Raw genomic sequence first — 24,054 nt, 5'->3', positions numbered from 1 at the left:
AGAGATGGCCAACATAACTGGAGTCGTGAGTGTCTTACCTGAATTGTAGGTGCCTAGGATATTATTTAAATATTAAAAATATATTTCAGTAAATTTATGATAAATAAAAAACCTTATTTAGCTAACCAGAAAGAAGTTATTTATTTAAAAGTAATACTAATAGTAGAAACTACTCTGAAAAAAACACGCCATCCGAATTGACGGTCACGGCACCACAACTGATAGCTGATACCCGTCCAAATTTATACCTCAACTTGTATTTATATATATCCCTCTTTGTGTGCCATTATTATGAGCAAATGAAATGCACGCCATATGAAGTGTAATATATCATAGAAGCCAGTCAGACAATCTGGATGATGGGGCGGCCAGGTGAAATGTCCAATATAAATAAATAGATTTATTGCCGCACTCGTTTCGTGGCTGTGGCTTGAGTTCGAGTTGTGTGCTCTGCTCTGGGTAATTTATGCCGGGCCAAGGAACATTTGAATTAATTTGTTGGCTTTATCAATAGTTTGGCGCACGCACCTACCGGCTTTGCCGCTAATAAGCTTTCAACTTAAAGCTGCAACAACTTGACGCCGACTTGGTTGCACGTTCGCCGACACATAGCATACCACATATGCGGCATATGTGTGCTATACAGCTCCATTCTGGCCAAGTCCTAAGTAGTTTGCCGCCTTTTCTTGCCAATCTCGAGTTGCTTTTAGCTAACAAAAACTAACCAAAGAACTGAGATCACGAGCCACGAGCCGCAGACTGCAGACTTGGAGACTGGAGAAGTGGGAGAAATGGGTTGCGGGCCAACTGACAAAGTACTTTTACTTAAAGTGCCTTTCCACTGCTTTTGAAGTTTCTGAAGAGAGCCCGCCAAGTGGCGGAAAAGAAAGAGATTTTCGCGTAGCAATGGCCAAACAAAGACCGAGCAAAATCAAATATTTTTAACCCGACTTTTAAGCGCTGCAAAGGTAAACCACGATTGACCAACTATACGGGGGTTAAGAAAACTTTTGCGATAGCTTTTAGAGTCTGCAAAAATCTCACAAGAACTTAAAAGGAATCCTTTACATGGCTTCTTGGATAGTAAAATAAACTTCTTAAGTTTTCTAGCCTTTATATAAGTACTCGATAGTAAATAAATTACCCTTTTCAGTATTTTTTTACATCCGATCGTAAGGTAATTAAATTAGCTTCAACCTGAACTTCCCCCGATCATTGCATCCATCGGATTGCGAAAGTTAAGCCCGCCCAGCCGTAATTCAATTACGGATCCGTTACGGCATTCCATTTGCACGGCCGTGAGTTACGAATTAAGCTACTTGAACAATAATTGACTTCAACAAACTGCATTTGTTGCGCATTTATCTTGAGGCATCCGCGTTGCGCTCTAACTATTTGCACAATGGTGGGTGGCTGCTGGCTTAATGGGTGGTTGGGATGGTTGGGCGGTGCAGCTGTAAAGCCCCATCGAAACCACTCAGTCTTCCCCGCCACCCCCAGAATGCTCCCCACTTCATGAAAGCCGCTGCTGAAGAGCCGCAGAAGATGTAAAACCCAGCAGAAAAAAATAAGAGTTAACTTTTACGTTGCGCGGCTTGAAGTGAAGTGAAGAGTCTGGAGTGCGTGGGGTTTTGTTTACACCCCTGCGATCCGCCCCTGCAATCCATCCTGTTGCTCTTCGGAAAGAAACTGCGGTTACTGCCACTGTAACACACACTCCCTTCGAACGCACTGAGCGAAATAGTCACACCGTTTCCTTAAGACTCCAAATATTATGAAAAGTTTCAAGCACTTTCTCTACTTTAAATAGAAAACATTGCCTGAAGATCGTTGCAGATTTTGATCAGATTTTTTATCCTAGCATAGTGGTGTAATTTGTGTCTTGTAAACAATTTTTTTTCGAGTGCACTGCGGCTGGGAGTCCATCAAATTGCAATATCCGCGACAGCGACATCGACATCGACATTAAGCCCCTCACATCGATATCGCCTGGCAGTCCTTTGTCTCTCTTCCTCTTCCCCCTTTTCCCTTCCCCCCTGGCGCTGCCACGCCCCCTGGCCCGCCCTCATTGAGGGTAAGATTAATGCATTTAAGCATGGCAGGAAGAGTCTTACTTTGGCGCCGGCTGAAAAGCGAGTATCTTAATACTCTGGTTACACTTCAAAATGAGCAGCGTGGCCTCGCTTTCCGCAGCTCGGGCTTTTCCACTTTCCTTCGATTTTCCCCTGACTTTTCCCCTGACTTTTCCCCGACCTTTCCCCCGACTTTCCCCGCTTTTCCAAGAGCTTACCTGGCTCGCTTTGCATATCGATAGCACTAAATTGCTGCCTGCGTAGAAGTTTTGAACAAAGTATCGACGAGCGGAGATTGATGGGCGGCCCATTGATCAGGTTTAAATAGTTTTAAATTGCGGCCCTTGGCGCCGCAACACGGCAACACGGCAACAGTTGCAACAGTTGCTGCTGCCGTGTTCTTTCCCCCTTGTAAGCTTATTTATCCCGATCAGTTTTTCGCTAATTGACTTGCGGATATTAAAAGTTGATTTTGTTAAGATGGCCAAGTTTGCTAGACAGTTGCTTCGCTCTTCAGCTTGCTTTTTAATTAACTTTTTTCATTAATAAGTCAAGCTTTCTTGAAAAATAAAGCAGCAAGTGATGAATAACACCTTTAAGCTTACTTTAATTTTTCAATACCAATTTAAATGCTGTTCAGCATTGGCTTAAAAAATTATTGTTGCCAATGTGTGTTGTTTTATATGTCGCATGTCGCATGTTGCAGGTGTTGCAATCACTTCGGAAACAATTGCGACGACATGCCGCAAACGCCACTCGAGGAAACTTTAAAAATCACTTTTGCAGACGAAAAAAGTGACCAAACAATTTCCATTAGTGCGAGAGTAGGGTAAATAATTGATTAAAAAGCTTGTTGATGTGGCGCAAAAATGTCGGAGTGACAAAGTTGCAATTAAATTAACATTTACAGCAAGAGCAACGAGAAACAAACAAAAAAGGGCAACAGATTGTTGTCACACATTTCACGCCCACACCAAACTAATTGAATTATATTTAATTAATGCCGCACAACAATGCAAAAAAAGATGAGATGGAAAAAAGCGATATGAAAGCAGGTTAAATTGAGTGGAACACTACGGGTTTAAGGAAATTCCTACATATAACTAAAAACTAACTTGCAAGCACGTGGACAATTTTAATTTTATGTACTCGTACACACACACAAAGACATTCTGGAGGAAAAAGAGATTTTCCCTCACATGACTCGAACTTTTCCAAAATTGTTTTGCTAACGACAACAACCGAAGTAGCAGCAACATCAACTCTGGCAGACTGCAGCAGTTGCAGCTATAAATCTTAGCATACCGCAGGGCGCCCAGCGCCAAGGAACTTTCACGCTTTCCCCCATGCCTTTCCCCTCCCCCTCCCCCCTCCCCCATTTTTCCAGCCCCTCCCCTTCCTTCCTTCCCGCCAACGAGTGCCACAATGTGGCTTAAGCAATTTGTGCAGCGACAACAACACCAGCAAAGCCAGCAATAACTTGGGTACACAGCGAGAAAAGCACCTAATAAATCAAATTAAATGTATTTCCAATAAAAGTGGTTCATAATTAATTTGTTAGCTTTATATTTTAATGCTGTATTATTTGCCATTCTGAAATTGGAATGTTTTGTCGAAAGCTTTTGAACATCCTAGTTCACTTAAGTTAATCAGTTCCCTAATTATTAAGTTCAGTGAATAATTTAAGAGCCAGCTAGTTATCTAAAATCTTTCAATACATCTAGATTCTTTCAGTGCATTAGCTGCGCTCACAGTCCGTGCTAAAAGTATGTGCACAGGACTCGCATATAGAATGCTTCGGCATTAGTTTTTAGTTTTCGCATCACATGACGCTCGGGGGTGTCATATTGAAAAAAAATTGCTTTCAAATTGGGCCAAGCCGAGCAGAAACGTAAAAGGCAAAAAAAAGGCGAATAAAAAAAAACGACACGAGCACAAAAATAGCAAAAAAAAGAACAGAGCTCAGGAAAAAAAAACAGAAGCCAAAAAACGAAACGAAACGAAAAAAAAAAAACAAAAAAAACAAGGAAACAAATAGCCGCCGGCAGCAGCAACAACTACAAATTTTTGTTTCGAAATTAATTGCAGTGGTTTGCAAAATAAAATGAAAGTAAGAGAAAAGAAAAAAAAACAAACAAAAAAAGAAACCAAAGCAAGAGGAAAACTATAAAAACGAAGAAGAGAAATCAGGAGTCAGGGGCAAGTTTCTGTTTTCTGTTTTCTGTTTTCGGTAGCCAAAGTTAAACAATTAACTAGGCAGAGACTAGTTTTCGGCAAAACAAAAGGGGGCGGCAGCAAAGGGGGCGGTCCGAGTGAGATATATGCATGCATGTTGACACGACGATGGGCGTGGCATCAGGGGCGATGGGCGGGTGGAGGTTAAGAGGGGGGATCGCACTGTGAATGATAGATGGACGAGTGTTAAATGGCTCTCGGGCAGGAAGATTTGCGTGGCGGATTCGGTCGTTCCGGGATTTTGGGAAAAAGGACACCAAACAGAAGTTGCTGCCAGATTATTCCGGTCTCTGCAGCATTAGCAACACAGCGCCACAAAATCGGTCTCTCTATTTACAAATAATCATCTAATTGGCCTGTAATGGCGGAACTTGTGTAAATGCATATCGCTTAAATCGCTTTGCAGTGCGAATTTGAATGGCAAATAAAAGCTGGGCCAAAAGCCGTTTGAATTTATGCAACTCCAATGCCGAACATCAATTAGCATGCATTTTGAATGCCCCACTGTTTGCCTAGTGGATGTGTTTACTGTACCTGTGTACCTGTGCTCTCGCCGGGGAGCCCACTGTAGACTGTAGACCATGCCATATTTAATGGGATGTTTATTGAACTCTCTGGATGTTTAATGAATTGCAAACACACATGGCGCCAGCCTCAAATATATACTTTCTTGTCGGACGAGCACATCGAACATACTCGTATACCATATATACATTCGTATACCCGTGTATTTGCATTGGCATACGTTGTGCAAATAGGTAATAGTGGCGCCAAATGAATACATCAACGTGGGCGACAATCGACACAATCGACAATCGACAATATCGCACAATTACGTCAATCGCGAAAATGACAGCAAGAGTTGGGGGGAGGCGGGGGGGAAGTTCGCCTCGGGCTTTTCCGCATTCAATATTCAGTTTGATTACACATAAATGTACCATACTTGTGAATCAAATAAAATTAAAATTCATTTCATACCCCGGACTCAGTCAATATTGCCCAGGTGTCTGCTTTCCGCATTGTTTATGAGCTCGACCAGTTTGCAGGGCTCTGGGCAAACAAATTGAATCGAAAATTATTCCGATCTTAACGCCTGGCACTTAAATTCAATGCAGTTTTGGGGCGATTGTTTGCGCAGTTTTGATCAAATTTGTCAGCGCCCTTTGTTGGGTAAATATTTTGTAACTGCCAGTGATTTATTACTTCGTTTATGGTTTAATTTTCGCTGTATTTCCCACAAATTGATTGAATTATTGGCCTATGTGTTTGATGGACACCGCTGCGTATACGTAATTCGATTTGTGTGTGTGCTCTATTTCCTTGAATAATATTTTCATAGCCTGTTATTGCTCTGGGATTGGCCCTGTGTCGCCAGCTCGATTTCATTCGCATATCTTGGCCAAACACATTCGGCCCATATTAAAACGTTCCATCAAAAGTTGGCTTGCCAGTTGGCCACATCGCAATCCGTCGTCAGTCGTCAGTCGTCAGTCGGCAGTCGTTAGTTGGCAATTGGCCTCCGGCCACGCCCATTTCGCACTATATAAATTAATCAATTACAGACACACACACGCATAGGCGAAGGCAGTCCCACCCACACACACACATACGCCCCGCAGAGCAATAACATTTTCGATCCTTCGAAAAGGACGAGCAAGGAGCTGTTGGGCATCAAACGGTGCAGCTCAGCTGTCAATTGGAGTTGTCGTTGCCATGACAGACGATTGCACAAACACAGCGGACACAGATACGCACACACACACACACACACACACATATATGTATACCCATGTCAAGAGTGGATTGTGGGTGTGTGGGAGGATGGGGTGGATTCGCCTTCGGCTGTTTGTTGTGTGCTCGTCTATAAATCATGTTAATTACGTTATAGCAAATAATTTTCCTGCATTTCGACCCGCACATGGAGAACATGTCTTGCATAGACAGATTGTCGCTGGACAGGCGAACCGCTCGACCACTGATCCACTTGAGCCGCCCACTCAGCCACCCGCAACCACCTATAACCACCCCAAAAACCACCCAAAACCCACCCGCTGGTTGTCCCCATTCGTCGGCTTGGCATGTAAAATGCATCACTTATTTGCGCGCGCTGCCATGAGGCTTTCAATATTTGTGGTCCTCGAACCACCCACTCGAACCACCCATACGAACCACCCACTCGAACCACCCACTCGAACCACCCATTGGAAACAGCCGGTGGAAGGACTCCGTCATCCAATCAATCGGAGAACTCGACGGCAACCCAATAATGACCGCTTCGAAATGCCGATAAGGATCTTTTGTTTTATTTGAATGGCTTCACGGGACTCCGGATCCTTTGATGAGGTTCGAATACGTCAGCTTTTTGCCAGGCAAATACCAGGTTTGCCGATACTGTGCCAGGTAGTTGGCTTTCTTAAGCTCTTAATTCAATTATTAATAGTTAATATACTTATTGGTTTTGATTAATATTGAATCCCCTTTTCTGCCTACAGGTTTTCGGAAATCAGGTTAGGCCGTAAGTAGCAGGTCCTTAGGGTTTTCTTCTTTTCTTCTTTTTTTTTTTTTTTTTTGAAAGGGACAAGTAGTTCCCCCGATTTCTATTTCGGGACAATGGATAAGATACTGCAGCTTTAACCAGCTGAAGTAGCGACACTTGATGGGGAAAAGGCCTTTTTCCAACATGATTTTGTTGGCCCTTTTTCGTGTTTTTTTTTTTTTTTGCTCTTTGTGGCAAAGAGACAAGTGGCTTGGCTTAGTTTTTCCGAAATGGCCGCCCGTTGAGATTTTCGCCACACAAATGCGAAACAAAGGCGATAGGCATCTTCAGTAACCTCATCATCAGCATCGTGTCCATTGTCATCTGTTTCTGTTTCTGTTCATGTGGGTCAGGCGGTTTCGCTTTCTGCCAGAGTGTCAGACCAAAAGTATCACTACTACTACACAGAGGGAAAATATTAAATAAAAAGGAAAATAAAAACAATTAAAATTAACAAAAATGTTATTCAATTATTTTAGAGTTTATAGATGAACCCTTATCTCCTAAGCATAAAACCATATAACATACAATTTCTAGCAAATTTATCCTCCTATTTTTTTTTACATATAAGTTATCGCTTCGGTCCTGCATATGTGGCTAATCCTGAGCCGTATACCCAAACATTTGTATCCTGTCGGAAGAATAAGTACGGCAATTGTAAGGTCAACTTTCCTGGTATATGGGCCTCGTCTAATGCAGTGGAAAAATGATTTGACTGGGATGCTTCCGTTTTTGCGGTTGCCATTCGTTTGGTCCACTCGTGTCCTTTGTTATTATTTCTCGTATACGTATGTGTATGCATGTGTGTGTGTGTGTGTGTGGATATTTATGATTTTCCGAGTGACTTTGAAAATCAGGCAGCCGGCAACAGCAGCGTCTTTTGGCCTTTTCCACTTGCGGCTTTGCCTTCCTTCGTCTTGTCTCGCTTGACATTTCACTTTTGGCGCTTGCCATAACGTTTGTGTCTTGCGTTTGCGTTTGCCCGTTTTGCCGTTTGGCGTTTGCCTTTTCATGTTTTGCATTTTATTCACCAAGCCTTTTTTTACCACCCCCCGCCCCTCTTCCACCAAAACTGACAAACATATTCGCTTTGGCCACCGACAAAGGCGAATAGCGGCAGGAATACCCTTTTCCATTTTCCAGCGATGCTGTAGTCGCTGCCAAGGATGCGGGCACAAAGGTCTCGAAAGCCGAACACGTTTCTTTGGCGCTGCCCTTTCGTACGTGGTGGCGTATACGTTATTTTTTCGAATTGAGGTCGAATTTCGGTGGAGGGTTTTGCGGCGCGCATTGATGCCACAAGATAAACTTAAAGTCCCTTGCAGACTTTTTAATTTTATTCAATTTAACCGGGACGCTGTTCTATAATTTGAAAGATTTTAGCAATCAAACGAACATTCTAATTGCCTTCATTTATATTTATTCAATTTATTTGGTTGGTTTAGAATCCAAACCAAAAAAAACTTTACTTAACACCCATTGAATTTCAAGAAGCAACTTCCATCGTCCTTGCTTTTGACCTATTTCAAGAAACAAAGTCCGCTTTAAGCTGCCTTAAGAACAGGGCATTTATCATTCGACTATCTCGCGCGGGAAATCGCTTCTGCTGTGTTTTTAATTATTTTCTTATGCCTCACTTAAGCCACCGCAGCTGCTTTTCTGAAAGCCCGCAACCCTTTTCCAAGGCGTATTGAGTGCTTTGTAATTTTTGCGGTTTTTAAGCCCTTTCCCCTCGAGTCCCGCGAGCTAAAAATAAAGAAAGCGTATCAATAAAGAGGATTTCTTTTGGGGCCAGCCTCCTTTTTTCGTGGCACGATGAAGAGGGGGCAGAAGGGGCAAGGGCCCCGCCCACTCGGCTTCCCTTTTTGCGCCTTTTTTGGTTTTGGTTGTTGTCGCGATTTAATCTTTGGCTGCTGTGGATAATTGCGAGCTTAAGCATGCGCATAAAAGTCATTACGGCGACTGCCGCAGAACGGGCAATTTAGATTTATTCTAATTAGTGGCCCGGCTCCACGAAGGCAACAAAAACACGTATTTCAAATGCTAATCAGTGGTGCTCAAAAGCGTGGGTGGTGCGGCAATGGCAATGAATGAGGGTAAACATTGAAAAATGTCCCATCTTAGGCGATGAAGTTGCTTGGAAAATTAAGTTTCGGCCACGGAAAAGAACAAGTGACAGCAGCTGTTGTTGGCCAAAGTACTTACACGGGGTATTCGCTATTTGCAAACGGATGGATCAGCACTTTTTGGGCGAGCGAAAATATGGGTAATCCGCTGTTGACTACACTTAACACTGGCTTATCCCAGATTGTGTCCCTGATTAAATCTAAGCCACTGCTTTGCATAAATATAAGATTTGAACAGGATACTTTATCAATTTGTAATACTTTGTGTGTTGGGCTTATGTTTTAAGGGACGCACGCATCCCATAAACCTTGTTAAATACTTTAACTATTTATTGAGTGTTTAAAATAATTGTTTTTAATATATGTTAAATGTTTACGGTGTCAGCAATTCGATCAATAAATATGTGTTCACTCTTCCAATAGACAAACAAATTGCCCAGATTCCACGTGTGAATTAGCGCAAAGCCCACAAAGTATTTATTTCAATTTAAGAGGGACTCGCACAAAAGAAAGAAAAGCAATAAGAAAAGCGTCGGCTTTTTTTAGATTTTTCTCAACAGCTGTTCTCGATTAAGATTTGTCGCCCTCTAAATTGTCGATTTAAAACTCATTGAAAGCCAATTAATCTGTACGTTAATATTCATATAAATATAATTCAATTAGGGTTAGGCAATGAAATTATTTAAAAAAAAGCCGCAACACAGAATATCTGTTGGTCTCTAAATAATTTCCTTATTCATTTTAACGCAATTCAATTAATAAATTGGCTTTGGAATTTCATTGTATCGTTACATGTATAAAAGGTAATCAAAAAATTAAAACCAAATTGTTTAACAAATTTTAAGGGAATCAAGCCACAAACGCTTAATGGTATGTCACATTAAAATACGATGTTACGAGGTTACGATGAAATATGCTAATACTTCACTGGGGAAAATTCAATAAGCTAAATAAGTGAAAGTTTCACAAAATGTGCAACCGAACATCCGGCGGTAAGTCCCCTAAAAGTGAAGCATTATTATAACCTTCCGCAATGGCTAATTTTCACCCCCTTTTTAGCCATTATCCATTACGATTTGATGGCGTCTCCCACTCAAAACCCTATCAACCAATAATTGGCTTTCGAGTAACTTCAGCCCGCCATCGCTGGCGCAAAGTTGGCGAAAGCTTTTGGCGAATGTAAACATTTGGTAGCGTTAGCAAACATTCAAAGCCAAGCAACCGCCGAACCAACGAACCACCAAGCCACTGAGCCACTGAGCCACTCTGCACCACCCAAAAAACGACCCAAAGCGAGTCTCCTGCCATATTAATTATCCACACAACACAAACACTTTGTTGCAAAAATTTCCAACGCTGTCTCGGCCATTAAATATTTAACGCCTGCCAAAACACTAATGACAAACACTAAAACTCAACACTAAATTTGAAGCGCTTTAAAATTTTATTTAAGCATCCATTAAGGGGGAGTGCGATCGCAATATAAACGCCGTATAAAATCAGGCGGGGCCAAATAAATTCTGCGCTTTAAGACGTCGTCCATTGTGAGGAGTGCTGTTGGTGGACCGACTGCCTTCCCGCTTTTCAATGGGAGTGAGTGATTTTCCGAGCTTGAGTCTCAGTCTGAGTCTGAGTCCCAAGCCACTAGGGGAGTCACTATTTTGAGGGCGACGACGGGGTCACACTTTGTTTTTATTGCACGTGCTTGCTTTTAACGATTTGCCTTTGTTTTCTCTACCTCGCAGTCGGACAGCTTGTGGCCAAAAGGTGATGGAATGCATTCACAGAAGGCATATTTCTATTAATTTATGGAATATAATTAAATTATTGTTAAATTGTATGACTCAAATCATAATTACAAATTTTAATTTAAATTATAAAATTGTTCTCAATCGCATTTACTTAAATTGTAGAAAAACGTTTCTTGCCAAAAATCGTTGCATACTTACGAGCGAAGGCCAAAGTCAGCGGATTGGAGAGTGTAACTTGGGTATCGGCACGTCGAACTGCTGTCGGCCAAAGATATTTTAAGCATGCCTGGCAAGAAAGGTGGGGAAAGCGGTGGAAAGCCGGGGGGGTGCGGGTAGGACAGGAGCTCCTCCGTTTTCCGGATTTTCCCATTCCAACAGGCAGGCAGCCAACGACAGCCATACAATTTTAATCACATTAAGTTCGCGCTGTCGAGAGAAAGCGAGGCGAGACTACTTCCTTTTGGCTTCAGTTGCCCCACAAACTCCCCCTCACCCTCCGCCCCTCCCCTTTGGCCCACCGCCCCTGTGTGTTTGTTTGTTTGTTTGTAATGAATATTTGCAAGTTGTGCCTTGAGTTTTCAGTGCAAACAAACTTAAAAACTGTAGCGCACTCAAGCAAAATAAATACTTGAGCAACAACAACGGCAGCGCGAAGGAAGCCGCCTGCCACGCCCTCCTCCCCCAACAGCCGCCCCCGTCTGGATGGCTTTCTTCGCTTTTTTTTGCTCTTTGCAAAAATTTATTTGGTTAAGTGACTTTGAGCCCGACTATGCAAGCAGCTCATATGTGTTTGTGTGCTTGTGTGTGTGTTTGTCTGCGATTGTGTGTGTTTGCCCGTGTGTATTGGTGTGCCTGCATGTGTGCGTGTGAGTGAGTGAGGGGGAAAATGCGTGCAAAAGAGGAAGTGAGGCCTCATGCATATTGAAACAAAGTGAGTGCTCGCATTGCGTATACGCAGCGTGGCCTCCAAAACAAATTAAATGAAACAAACCCGGAAAAAATACAAATACAAGGGCAGCAGCGTGGGCGTGGCGGCAGCAGCCAATCATTAGCTTAAGGATCGGGGATTACCGTTAGATGAATGTGAAACGAATGGAAAAGTAAAGTAATCGAATGCACAGCGAAATCCTAAGGAGGCGAACATTTCTGAATCTCACTTAGGCAATTAAATATATGGCGGAATTTTTAAAAGAGTTTTGGCAATGGAAAAATATCATAGATACTTTAAATGGGAAAACAATTTGGGAAGCCATAAGGTAAATGGGTTTCCCATTATATAAATTTGGCAACCATTCAGTTTTTCAATGCCATTTCTTCCTCTTCTAGTTCCGTTTAAATACCGCAAAAAAAAATAAATACAAAAAACTCTTGCTGTTTTTAACTATCGTATTAAGCCACGATGTTCTGCTCTTTAGAGCGATTATGCTCCGACTGAATGCAATGCTAATGACACGTTCGGAGACCTTGGCACCCAAATCCCAATACCTCCCCCTGAAAGCCCCCCCTCATCCCTCTTTACCTCTTCCCCCCCTTTCTTCCCTCAATCGCTATCGTCCTCACAAATGCAAATCCGAAATCAAAAGCTCACTTTAGCTTTTGAAAAGGGGGAAACGAAGGGTTGACAGCCGCAACTTGGCGGCAAAAATACACAATAAATTTGCATGCCACATGCACACACAGACATTCACACACACACACACACACCCACACATACACACTTTTATGAATAGAAATTGTTAGCACACAATAACAGGCAGACGGAGCGTGAAACGAGTGAAAAACAGAGGCGGCGAAAAGGGACATATGCATAATGCCTAATAATCCGCATATTGTAATATCTGCATTATACGACTGGCGAGGAGCGAATGTCATTATGTGGCCAGAACACCCACTACCACAACCACTCCCACGCCCCCTCCCCGCCCAGCGCCGCCTCACTCACTTGCGAATATTGTATAAAAAATTGCGACTTAATCACGACGCTGCAACACGAGCAATCTGCAATATGCAATCTGCATCTGCAACTGAACCAAATGCCGCAAGGCAACTGCCAAAGTGCCTCCAAATCCAGTTGGCAACAGCACAATGTTGGCAAAATTGAAAATTCAAAAGATATCTATAAAATCGTGAACTATATATGAACCATTTAAAAATTAATAAATTCAGAATACTTGTAGATATAAACTAAAAGTTCACTTAGTTGTACTTAACAGTTGAGCTTGTTAAATATATATTTGATAGTTGCTTTCTCCAACCGCCACAAATTAATAAGTTCAGAATACTTGTAGATTAAAAACTAAAGATTAACTAAGTAGTTCTTAATAGATAAGCCTGTAAAATAAATCCGATAGTTGCATCCGCAAACCACTGTGCCTAAACTTCATATCAATGTGGCGCTCAGACGACGCCTGCCTGGCTGGCAGTCTCCAGGAAAGTGTTGCTGGCAGTGAGCTTCTCTGCCTTTAACCCCTCGAACGGCACTCCCCCGCCGCCGCCTTAACCCCTAAGCAGGACACACACAGCCCGAAGTTAACCCGGGATTGCCCCTTTGGCAAAGCTCCACGTGGCCGCCATCGCTGCATTATTTGTGCTCATGTGTGGCCTGATCCGTGGGCTCCACCGATGCCACTCCCCCTTAACCCCTCAGCCCATTAACCCCCCACACAACTGGCCTTTGTGCCCGCAGATTTGGGTTAAAAGTAGCGCCCCTTGTGTATTTAATAGTGTTCCCGACTAGCCTTCATCTTTTGCCAGCTGCAATTGTTATGGGCGGCGAAGAAAGAGCGAAGAAGCGCTTTGTTCCTCCTGGGAACACAAAAAAAAAATGAGAGGAAAACGATGTCGTTCACCATTTTCTTGATTTTCTTTTTCGAAAGCTTGGCATGCATTCGAAGGAAAAAGAAGGCCGCAGTCAAAGAATTTCCCAGCAGCAGCAGATACTTTTGTATGCAAATTTCTCAGCTTTCGACTTCGGGCCGAGTTTTGAATTTCCATTTCTCCATTTGAGTTATGTAAGCAGAATGTGGATGCATTTACTCCCCTTCAAATTCCACTCACATACGTATGCCATTCCCATCGGCATATTCGCCTGGTTCAAGCAAATGGGAATTGCAGAACTCCTCGGTTATTTATTTATTTAATCTGTTAAGACTTTAATGGCCTGGCAAATGCAATTACAATTCGAAACAAATGGAAGTGGCAAAAAGCGTTTGCCGCGAGTGCCGCGCGAAATGTAAATGGCAATAACAACAAAAGTTGCGGTTATTAATTAAGTGGCATTAACTGGAATTAAAGGCCAAGAAAAGCCCGAGACCCATTAGAGGGTCCGAAAAAAGCAGAGATTTTTAAATTAAAAATGCGAAGCTAGCGCATGTGTGGTGGTGAATTCAATTAGCACAGGAAATCCAAAGAACATTAACCAGATTTTCTAGGGAAAACAAAACGTGCATTGCATTACCAACTGGGCATTTAACAAAGGAAAGTGTCTTTCAAACGCAAACGCAAACACAATGGGAAACCACAGCAACGCAATGTTGCACCTGCAATATCCGAAAAACAAAACAACAAACAGTGTATCGCCTATGGCCTTCGATTTCTGGTCAAAAGAGCGGCAATTAAAACTTAGTGGAGCAGGCGGGGGAAAAGCAACAGCAATCCCGTGTCATTAGATTTAATTGATCGGCAACAGGCAATCGGCAATCGGGAATCGGCAATCGAAATACTCGTTCTGCATTCCGCAATCGGAAATCGGTGGACAGTTTGCGTGTTTCTTTCCGACCGCAGGAGCAGATATAAAAATATTTTGTACCACAAAGATTTGATTTTAATTTGAAATTGCCCAGGCAACCCATTAGGGAAAGCACCAAAAAGAGCCCACAGTTCAAACAAAATTGAACACTTCACTTGATTTTTTTTCCCCTTTTTTGTAAGGGGATTCCGAATAAAAGGCAGAAGGTGGCAAGCAAATGTCTTTGCCGGCAAAACCAATTTGCAGTTAATTAGCAGCCCGAGAGCCACAGGAGGCATCTGAACCGAGTTCAAAGTGGCAACTTTGTCGCAACAAAAACGAATCTTTTCCCCCAAAAGAGAGCTCACTGGAAATTCGGGGAAAACCCTTTGACGATTGCCTCACAAAAGAGGAAGTCTCGGCTTAAACATGGCATTAATTTCGACCGATTTCCCAGCACATTCAATTACAATTTAGGAGAGGAATTCTCGGACAAGGCTTCCGTTCGAACAATGTCAAATTGTCAGGAGTGATGGAGTGATGGAAATGCATTTTACGGGGACCGTAATGAGCCCAATGGCTGAATGCATCTACCAAATTGACCCCTGAAGCATATGAAGCGGAAAAAACCGACTCGCACACAGAGCACAGTAAATTATAATTGATGTTGCACTCGAAGGAATTGGGAAAAAAAAGTTATTTTAAAAATTGGCCATATAAATAATTCTAACAGTTAAACTTCCTCAAATAGAACAACAAGTTTACGAAATACTTCTTAAAAAAAAATGGTTAATTGTCAAGATTCAGTTTACAAGTTTTAATTTTAATTGTTTTTCTCCCAGTGGAACTTTGTTAGTCGAGTAGATCACGCGGTTGCTAAATTTACAACCATATTGATTCGATCTGATTTGGTTGCAATTTTGCGCTGCTCTCAATATTTCCCAACCCCTTCCCCGATTTCCCCTCTGCCCCCTGTCCCTGATTTCTCGCGGTGTGTGAATAGTGTCAGCTGCTTTTGACCATCTGGCCAACCGTTACTTAACATTAATTTATGCATTACTACAGCGCTTTAATTAATCAGCGAACGGCAGAAGGGAATAGGCCATCTCGTCGCAGTACGAAAATAAAATTTAATTCGCCACCGAAAACCCGAGAATGACGTGCAATTAAAAGCGAAAAGATAAAAATATATATAGAGATTAGAAGGAATTAACGCAACTAAGGCGGAGACAAAGAAAGTGATAAGATGCGGCCATACAAAGGATAATGCCTTCAACTGAATGAAAGGAAAAGAAGAGAAGAAAGCGGGGGGAGCTGGAATGGGATTTGAAGTTTTTAAGGTTGCTTAAAGATTTCGCCTTGAAATTGAAACTTAATCACCGCAAATATTTACTAAGCACGGTTAATCAATTTGTCTTTTCAGAACCCTCCATTAGGCTTGGATCAGCAGAAAGTAGCGATTGTACTCCACTCACTTTGGGTAAGTAAGACTTCCTTTCTATTTGCGGAATTCCTGCGATAAAGCACCCCACCTGACCTACTTTATGGGATTTGCCGAGATAGTTTCGCAGCCCCTTGGCTCCATTCACTTATTTTATTCTGCCGTGGGTTCATAACGCCAATTTTGGTTCGCCTTTCGCCCTCCTTCAACTGTCAGTTGTTCAGTGAGTCAGTCAGTCAGCCAGTCAGTCAGTCGTTTAGTCAGTCAGTCATTCAGCCAGTCAGTCATTCAGTCATTCGGTTGGTTGGCCAGTAAACTGAGCTCAGCTCTGGCGAATGATAAATGGCTGACATTGTGGATTGTAGGCAACATTAAGCGTCGCTGAAGCGCCGCAGATTGCAATCGTTGAGGCTCCCTGGCTGGATTTCCCCCCTCCATACTCTGTATGCCACGCCCCCTTTCAGTCATCCCCCCTTGAAAGTTCACTTAAATTTTTAGATTTGTATATAGTACAGCCTGTTCTTGAGGTAAACGGTTTTATGATGCTATCTTCCGTTGAAGGTTTTACTACAGTAAATAAAACAAATTTTAATATTTAGCATTTAAATTGTATAAAATACTTTGGACATATTTCTCATCAGTTTAATAAGCATTCTTTCTTTGAGTTGGCCAAGTTAAATAACTAACTTGGCTAGTGGAAGTTTTCCGTTTACTTTCCTTTGCAGCCAACCAACCTCTGACCCATGACCCCTGACCCCTGGCCCTTTGACTCTGCGATTTTCTCTGACAGCCAGCAGCTTGTAATTTGTAATGTCGAGAGTGCCAGGTTGTTGTTGCTGCTGTTGTTGTTGCTTTTGTTGTTGTTGTTGTTGTTGTTGTTGTTGCTTTCGTTGGCCAGGTCATGATTTTCAAATGAAATGCATTTCTGAACTTTTGCGGTGATTTAATGATGTGCCCGGAGAAGAGCCCGTGGCACTTGAGAATATGATTCATTTGATGCAAGTGGCGCCACGAATGTGTATCCATCTGGATGGAGCTGCAGGGGCCTCTACATTGAGTCGAATGCTCGAATTGATTTGAAATCCGAAGCCAATATTGTCAGCGGCGCTCATTGAATTTGCGGTTCTAATTAGCTGCAATTAAGTGATTAAAAGCCATCAACCTCCTCGATGGCAATGGAAAAGCGGCCAGATCTCCGTTCCCATAATTCAGGCATCACAAATTTCTGGCTGATGGCCTTTTCTCTCTCTCTTTTTATTCATTTTTGTTTTTTTTTTTTTTGTTGCGACGCATAATAAATGCCAATTAATTATGACAACAACAGTTACAAAATAAAGGCAGGGAAATCGTGACAGATAAATCTGTAAATTGTCATGTGGCATAAGCGCTACGCAATTCTGTGTCCACTATACACACATACATACATATATATTAATATATATATATATACATATATAATCATACGTACATTTCAGGGATAAATAAGTTTATGGAAATGCCAGAAGCAACAATATTGCGATGACTTTTTAATTAAAAACAATAAAATTGTTTGGCGAATTATATTGATTGGTTAGTGAAATGAATCATCGATGGGCGAGTTTTTTGCGCTTTTTTTAACGCTGTTTATCAATTCCGGACAAATGGCTACGGTCAAAGCCAACGTAAGTCCGATTATCGGTTCAGTTCAGTGCGTGTACGAGTATATATATTCCGCTATAATGGCCGTAGTCGTTTTTCGAGCGGATTTCGGGCTTATCCCCCGATTGATGGACTGCCAGTATTTTGGCAAATATTTTGCCAATTTGATTTCGCTCGCTGAGCTTAAAGCTTCGCTGACTTTTTGGTAAAAACTGGCAGCAGGTGAATTTTTAGGATAAGGATTTGTTTGCTTTACATACAGATGATTCATAAATACGTTTTTTGCAGCTTCGGTTACCACATGTAAGCTCTTTGAAAACGCAGCAATAAGTAACAACCATTTGGTTACAATATTTAAGTCCTGCGTTAAATTAAGTGCCCTTTACAGCATTCAATTTAAACGATGTATTTTATCGCATTATTCAAATTTATCTTCGCAATCTCGATTTACTTGGGTAGTTAACAAACTAATTATTACATTACAACTGCAGCTTCATAGTTTTCTCTTTGAAATGCTGAATCTTATTTGCAGATTCAGTTTCAAATAAGATTGCCCGATTGCCATCTGTTGCTGACACACCACATTTCCAAGTTTAGAGGGAGCTATTCAAATATTACTCATACGCCACGTTGCACAGTGGTCGGTCTTGTATGGAGAAGGCGGCCAAAAATACTTCCAGTAGGAATATCGAGTTGAAATTTTTTTTGTAGGTATATAATAGCGTATGAATGTTATATTTTAAGTATCAGCACCATTAAAGCCAAATATATCCGCTACCATCGTGTTTACCATAAAATGTTCAAAATTTGACTCCCAAATGCATACTACACTTTTTTTTAAGCGTAACTGACAAAAATTATATTTGTTAAACACTTAATTTTGGTTAAAAAATTAACAAAAGATAACAAAAAACGATGATTAACATAAATTTATAGTAAAATAAAAGTAATAAAAAATAAATTTTTCAATATATATTAGAAATGGTTACTCTAGAAAATCAAAAACTGATGAAAAAGGAACGAGGTACTCGTCTTCTTTAACAGATTCTGAACGGATTCGCAGCTATTCGCAGATGATTTTCACAGATAATACTAATTAAATATCGATTAACATTTAAAAAAAAATTTCATTATTGAGAAGTTTTGGGAACACAACTTTTACCTTTGCAGAATATTGATGTTTAGTTCTGCAGAACTTGTAAAATTGAGGTGGATAAACAATTATTGTCACAGTCACATATAGCATGTAAAATTAATAAAAATTAGAAAAACACAATCTACAAACCTTCAACTTTAATATTCATTTCACTTTCGGATATTAAACGATTGTTTTATATTTTTTTTAATTATTAACTTAACGCTTTCAAAAGACATGCGCACGCTTTCAGTTGATCGCTGGGTTTGTGCGCTCACTTTGCACCCCAATTTCTCCGCAAATATGTGGAGCAAGACAAAACTAATACTTGCTTTTAAAGCCTTGTTTTATTGATAAACAGATGCGCCAAACTTGAAATTAAAATTCCAAAATTGATTTTTTGATTTTTGGCCTATGGGACCGACCACTGTGCGTTGCTCCCATGGAATGGACAAAAACCAATGGCCAGTTATTAGCTGGCAGTTGAGTTCAGTTCAGTTGAGTTGAGTTCAGTTCGGTTCGCATTGCTTCGCTTTGTTTCGCTTCGGTGGGGGGTTCGGTTTTGGTTTTGGCTCACAGTCACAAACTGGCCAACAAACAAATGACCGTTTTATGGCCGGCAATCAAACACAAGACCACAAATACTTAAACTTATGGGATCTCTCTCTGTGTGTGTGTATGTGTGAGTGTGTGTGTGTGTGTGTCTGTGGCGCTAGCTGCCAGATATGGCCGCCATATGTATACGGATATTGGATATTGGATGCCTGCCATCATCATCATCGTGGCTTGGCAGAAGCTCCAATTTTTCACAGAACTCGAACTCGACCACAGAATATATAAAAAACACATTCTTATTACAAATCGTGGCGAGCGGCGTGCCAAAAGCAAAAAAAAAAAAAAAAAGGGGGGAAAAAAAGAAAAAAGAGGTATGTTTCCATTCCCATAAGTGAAAAAGAGGCCGAAACCCGAAGGAGAACCCACTGACGCACTTATTTTGCGCTTTGAATCCAATCACGTACCAATTTTCCAAATTTAACCTTTTTGAGCCCGACTCGGTGGCTGGGGTCAGTTGTTGGCTGCCAATAAAAACCATTTTCCAGAGTGAAATTTATATGGCCGCGTCGATAAAAAAGAGAAGGAGAGGAAAAGCGTGTATAAGCAGAGTGCTGGCGAAAGGAAAGCGGAGAAAGGATGCGAACGGGCTGAAGACCGCAGGCCGAATGCCCTTTGAGCCGTTTCAATTGACCAAAAGCCTTTTTCCTCATTTGGCCATTCAAACGCCAGTAATTCTCCCCACCTGTTTCAAGCCTCCGCAGTCAGCTGAATTTTCATGGCTTTCACTATGAGTTGGGTATGAGTTCGTGACACGATCTGATCGAGAAAATATTGTACCATATACAATTATGTATTTAAGTCAGAAATAATCAACATTTGAATGGCCTTGAATTTTATTTTCTTAGTAACCTTTCTATAGCGCATCTACAGATGTACCTTACCTGGATTCCATTTCCATATTAATTTCGTAGTCTGCGTAGTTTGAGCAGTTCTATCCACCTCGCTCATCTGGCACTACGGTACCAAAATACACAGTAAGCATTTCAAGGCAATAAATTATGTTTCATATTCCAAAACTTACATAGGCGTACAAAGGGCCAAACGAAATTTCATTTCCATTTGGCTGAGTTAAAAACCCGAAGAACTACCAACTTTATCGTGTATTGAATTTTATTGAAATATTTTTCTCTGTGCACTACTTATGTTCTTTTCGATTTTCGGTATCTGTTTGCTTGGCTCCCATTTTGCCTGTAAGCGACACCATAAAATATTGAACGTGTTGAGCACACATACACACGCATACTCACACACACACACAAACGCACGTACATAAGTGCACTCGCACTCACACTCACACAACTGCATTTGTACACACATATGGAAAAGTTGGGGGGAAAAGTCAAAGGGGGTGTAGAAGGGGGTAAACTCACTGACCTCGCCAACATTACCGAGCCATCGATGCCTTCGATTCTTGGGCTTCGAATGTTCCGCTGGCTTGAAGAGCCGCCTTGTTGTTTTATTTTTACGCGGTGGCACTTTTGGCTTTTGTTGCCAACATCCTGTCTGACCCTGCCACGCCCCCCCTCGCAACCCCTCGACCGAACTCAACTTTGACCCCCGACGAACCCGTTGCGAGTGACGCTTCATTTTCTTTATTTCAGCTGGCAGCACGCGCATTACATTACATTACATTACAACATGGCCGGAACGGAACGGGTCGATCCGACCCGGAGTCCGTATCCGTATCCCGTGTCCGTGTCCGTATTCTTGTCCGTATCCCTGTCCGTCTCCATGTCTTTCAACAAGAGCAAGCGAAACAGATAGATAGAGCAAGAGAGAGAGAGGCAGCATCGCATTTCGGGCATTTGTTGTTTGCCCATTTCTATTCGAGTGCGATTGCGAGTGTGAGTGTCAAGTGAGTGTTTGAGTGCTCGGCTTATTCATGGCCAGTGGATTCGAGTGGAATGGATGCTGCTGGCTGCCCACTAAGTAATTGTTCGATGTGGGCTTGCGGGAGGACGCACTGAGTGTCCCAGCAAAATGTTTATTAAGTATTTACCAGCCAGCTTACAATACTTGTTATATATTTTTAAGAACAACAAATATTGTATTATAGTAAATTCCTAATGGCAAAGCGTTCCGTTAAATTTATAATGCGAGAGCTGTTGAATATAATTACGTTTTATATACTCCTTTTTGTTATTCATTAAAAATGTATGCCTTTCGCCGGCGTTGGAAGTGCCTTAACCCAAAAAGAGTTGAAGCCATTTTTGTTAAAGCCTTTTCCGGCGCGGTTCTCCCAGCCTGCGGCTTTCTTTTCCCTCGCTTTCCCGAGGATTTTCCGCAGCTTCTCTTACGGTTTGCTCGATTTTTTGGTACAAATTGATGCCATCTGTTCGACGTTTAATGCCTCGGGGTTTTGGCCAGCTCCCGGGCCATTTGTCGTGCAACACTTTCAGCGCTTTTTAATGCAGTGGCTGCATAATTTTAACGCTCGTAAGTCGCCTGCATTATCCGGGCCATAAATCGGAGACGACTCCCTTTCCCTTCCTCCTTCCTTTCGCCCTTGCCACGCCCACTTTTACGCTCCCTCCTTCGTTTCCTTGTCCTCTGCCAGCGGGTTCTTTTTTCGGATGCGGTGGAGCAGTTAATTTCGGCCACTGGGCAGCTCAATTTTCACACGATTGGCCCGGCTGAGAGCCGTATAAGCATATCCTTTAAGCCATATATATTCCTCTGCCTGCAGACACACACTCACCTGGCCCGAAAGCCACTTAAGAGCCATTCAAATTACGTTTCATTACGCTTATTGCGAGGGTCCAGAGGCGAATCTTTTTATTGTTGGCTGGCAGGCACTTCGAAGCTCTGAGGAAAATCGTACCGCGAATACCGCAATCGAAAATATATTCCAAGAAAAAAGATGGACAGTCAATTTCTTCTTTTGATTTCCAGGGTACAATCAAGTCCACTCCTCGAAACGCATTGTCTTCAAAGTTTTTGCTCTGTTTTATGGCCCCGAACTTTTGAATTCAATTTGTTTTCGGCCAGCCAAAAGTTATTGATTTAATTCGTATCTGGGGAATGCTTAATCAAAAATACTCGAATATATGACGGGCAGTGCCGTCCCGCTTTTCCGACACTTTTTCCATTGGGAAAGTGTGAGGGAAAAGTTGCTTGACCGTTTGGATGTGTGTGTGTGTGTGCGTGCTGCTCGTTAGTTCAACTCCGTTGAGATAGTTTCCCAGCTTTCCTTGTTTTCCTCATCGATTTCGAGCCGGGTTAGATCGTACAGTAGTTTTCTTGAGAAAAGTTGGCTGTGGAAGGACTGGCTGTCAGTCGCCAACCGATTTGATCCAGCTGATTTGTGACTACTACCTCGCTATCTTTTTAAATTTCATCTTTTTTCAAGCGGTAAATGACCCAAATGCACACCGAATAAGATTTTATGAAACCCGAAATGCCTTTCGTTGTTCTCATTGGCATTATTTAAATTCCAGTTTCGTTTGGACGCTCGCCACATAAAAATGGTCAAATCCTGCGGAAAGTCTGTGTGTGCGATAAAGTGGGAGATTGGCGAGGTTTTTAGTGAGGTAACCAAACCATTGCGGTTGTCATCGCACGTTGCAGTCAGCAGGGGATTTCACAGCGTTCCGGTTATTTAAAATAAAATGATTTGAATTTAAAAAGCTTGCGAAAGCGGTGCAAGGATAACAGGTAAAAGTATAAGCAAAAGCGTTTAAATAATGCACTAATAGTGAAGCCTGAAAAAGGCAACATTTATTTAAGCTGAAGCAACAGTACAGTGCAAAAAAAGTGGGCGGACTTGATCGAAAATATAAAAAGACACCATAACCATACAAAGTTGTGAAGCAGAAATGATTGAAAATATAATTTCGGTGAAAAAACTTTCTGTAAATAAAACAGAAAAAGCAATTAAGGTTTTTAAAGCAGATTCGCATCGGCAGAAGAAAAAGTACAGTTGCTCCATAAAAAAAAAAGATAAAAGTACAGTGCCGCCAAACTGCAGGCTATTCCTGTCAAACTGACAACCGGCTGAAACGAGAGCGCGATAGCCGTCAAGAAAGAGACGGCGATAGCGAGGTGAGAAAATCACTGAATGAATCTCATTCGAGAGTTTTTCGCACTTGAGAGCGGCCGGCAAACAAAACAAGGCTGCCAGGAAGTGGGCGAAAAGGGTGCGAGGGGGGCGCGGCCTGTCCAGAGTTGCCTGCAACTGAAATGCCCAACAAACAATGCAAAAATAAAAAAAAAAGAATGTAGAACCGGACTCGGAAAGGTGAAAATAAGAATGGCCAGCAACACAAATAAAATGCGAAAATTCTGGGCGACAAATACAACAAAAACACAACAATAACGACGATGCTGGAAATCTTCTGCTCTGCGGCAGTGGAAAACTTTTGAATAATTTATCTTGCGTTGAAAGGACGTTTTCATTAAAATTCGCCAACGAATTTAAAGTGCCAGATAACTCCCAGAGTGGCGATTACTCAAGTGAGTTCATTTGCCTGCTAGGAATGCTAAATGCGCCCGCAATGAGAAGGTGCGTCCCCTTCGATGAAAACCTGTAAACTATACAGGGGGAACAAATTTGAGCCAGTAAAATATAAAAAGAACACAATATTTTACTTTTTCACGGAAAAACCTCGATAAACCAGCCAAAACCTATTCAATTTTGACAGGGAAGGTTTTTTCTGTCATGTTTTTTGACCACTCAACAAACTGCATGCCCACTTAAAAAAAAAGTTTTTTGACATTTTTTCAAAATTTTTTTAGGTCGATTTTTGGCACTTTTTGACGGTAAAACCTCCTTAAAGCAG

The 24,054-nt window shown here is 41.8% G+C and overlaps 1 protein-coding gene across 1 annotated transcript in view; it reads left to right on the top strand.

Moving 5' to 3' along the window:
* The window catches only part of LOC108101777, a 69,998-nt gene that overhangs the window by 15,108 nt on the left and 30,836 nt on the right, over positions 1-24,054 (top strand). The window contains exon 2 of the mRNA XM_017206251.1: positions 15,871-15,927. The gene's annotated coding sequence lies outside the window, so the exon portion shown is untranslated. The remainder of the gene's footprint in view (positions 1-15,870; positions 15,928-24,054) is intronic.

This window comes from Drosophila ficusphila, unplaced genomic scaffold (assembly GCF_018152265.1).
Source record: "Drosophila ficusphila isolate 14025-0441.05 unplaced genomic scaffold, ASM1815226v1 contig_198, whole genome shotgun sequence".
Taxonomy (NCBI): domain Eukaryota; kingdom Metazoa; phylum Arthropoda; class Insecta; order Diptera; family Drosophilidae; genus Drosophila; species Drosophila ficusphila.
This window is presented reverse-complemented; position numbering and strand designations above follow the sequence as displayed.